Below are 2,473 nucleotides of genomic sequence, written 5' to 3' on the forward strand. Positions count from 1 at the left end.
ATGACATAGCTGATGTCTCATAAAATTTTTGTTAAATTGAATTTAAATGAATGTGAATGAATCAACTCTTCTGAAATTGGGCAGGTAGCTCAACTTTTTGTGGTGATTCCAGCAAAAGAGAATGTCTTTTAAAGACAGAATTATGGGGACAGAAATTTGCAAATGACTCAAGTAAACAGAAATTTTCAAATGACTCAGGGAGAAGTGGAGTCCATCCTTCATTCTTCTGCAAGAAAGTAATTCGAGACATACCTTTATTAATATATCTTTCAGATGATCTAACACACCTGGGCGGGCAGAGGAACATCAAGTTGGAAAAGACCTCAGTGGCTATGTAATCCAACCTGACCTGGAGAAAACAGAGCATCTGATAAAGTGCTCCCCAGCCTTTGCTTGAAGGACCCTCAATACCTCTGGATACAGCCATTTACATTTGTAGATTACAATGATTGTTAGCAAGCCTTTCCTCATACCAAATTTTTTGTTTTGTTTTTGCTTTTCATCAGTTGCTCCTAATTTGGCCCTTTGGAGGCAAACGGGATAAATCTATTTCCCCTTCCATATGATCTTCAAGTACTTGAACACTAACCATCTTTGGGGCTTCATGCATTCTATGTTGTGTGCTCCTAATTTTCAGTCTCATTCATCTTCATCAGACCTCCCTTATATGTCCTCTTCAGTTCTCTAACCTAGCAGTCTAAATACACAAATCAAAAACTCCTCTAGCTCATTATAAAATGAGTCCATTGTGGTTCCTAGAAATAACCTGTTTCTGGGTACAGAGAGAACACGATTCACAGTAAATTGGTATTACTGGAGGACTATGGCTTTGAACTTTGCTTTGGTGTATAAACTTGCAAAGTTACCTGCCTGACAAGATTTCTGTTTCAACCAGTCAACAAATACTAATAAACAGCTGTTATATGCTAAGGAACTCGGGATCCAAAGACAAAAGTTAAGCATTCCCCACCTTAATAAACTTTTATCGGGGCAGCTAGGTGGTGCAGTGAATAGAGCACCAGCCCTGGAGTCAGGAGGATCTGAGTTCAAATCCCACCTTAGACACTTAGTAATTACCTAGCTGTTTGGCCTTGGGCAAATCACTTAACCCCATTGCCTTGCAAAACCTAAAAAAAGAAAAAGAACATAGTACAGATTATATTATATATATATATATATATATATATATATATATATATATATATATATATAAATTTAAGGTGATTTGGAGGGAAGAGAACTAGTAGGTAGGGGAATCAGAAAAGACCTTAAGAAAGTAGCATCTTGGTTGATTCTTGTAGTACTCTAAGGAGGAGAGAGATTCTATTGTAGGAACAGTCATTATAAAGGTATAGAAATGAAAAATGGAATGCTATTTATAAATATAATCCTTGGCTCAAAGTGCCAATTACAAAGAGTAAGATACTCTCCTTATTGGTGGATGGTCAGTTCTCCTTACTTGTAGAAGTGGAGATGGTAAAATGTGGAAAGAAGAGAGATTCAAGACCCTTTATACTTCCACCATCCCAGCAAGAAAATTGATATATTATTCTAACCTCTCTTTAGATCTCTAAAGGGAGAGAAACATTCTAGGAAGAAGCCTATATGTAAAGAAGCTAGAATTTCTGTCTTTATCCCTACTTCCTACACTAGACACTGTAGGGAATTTCCCCTTGGGTGGAGCTTTAGGTATACTTTATTTCTAAAATGCTTTTTGTTTGATCAGTCAAGATCTACCTTCTCAACCTCCCATCCCATAACACCTCCAATTAAGAATACAAGAAAAACAAAACCCATTACAAACATGTATTGTCAACCAAAACAAATTTCTAGGTTTCTGACCTGGGTTTGGGTCTGTGAAAGAGCAGACTGCTGCTGGATGCCACTTTTGCCAGCTAACTCTAAAATTCTGTTTAAAGGAACAGAAATTGTAAGTTCTCCTCTGGTCTGAGAGGCCTGCCTTGGCTATTCTTCTCTGAAGGCTTATGTTGAAGGTGAGACCCTGGCTGTCTCATAAATCTTTGAAACTGAGGACTTTTAACTAAATTTTTGAGAGACAGAACCCACAGAGGGACCCATTGAGGCAGTTCTCCTACTCAAGGTAACCTGGAAAAGAGCAGAAAGGCTCTGCTCCCTGGGGTTGGAGGGGCAGCCCGCCAGAGGGGTGGCCCACCAGAGCAAAAGAACTTCAGCTTCCTGGAGGCAGCCCCAGGGCGCTGGGAGCCGCAGCTTACAGCAGCTGGGGAGTTTCCTGAGCTACGCCCCAGGGAGCACTGGGCACAAATTGGGGGAACAGCAGGGGGACCTCTGCCAGAGCGAGCACTTCAAGTCCAGCCCTCAGGGCACACAGCCAGCATCTTGTCCACTGCATTCCATATCCAGGAAACATAAGCAGGCAGAGCCTGTATGCAGGGGCCCCCAGGGCATGAGCTCATTGAGCTGAGGGAGGGGAGTGAAGGGAGAGAGACTGCAG

Source organism: Macrotis lagotis, chromosome 1 (genome assembly GCF_037893015.1).
Source record: "Macrotis lagotis isolate mMagLag1 chromosome 1, bilby.v1.9.chrom.fasta, whole genome shotgun sequence".
Classification (NCBI taxonomy): Eukaryota; Metazoa; Chordata; class Mammalia; order Peramelemorphia; family Peramelidae; genus Macrotis; species Macrotis lagotis.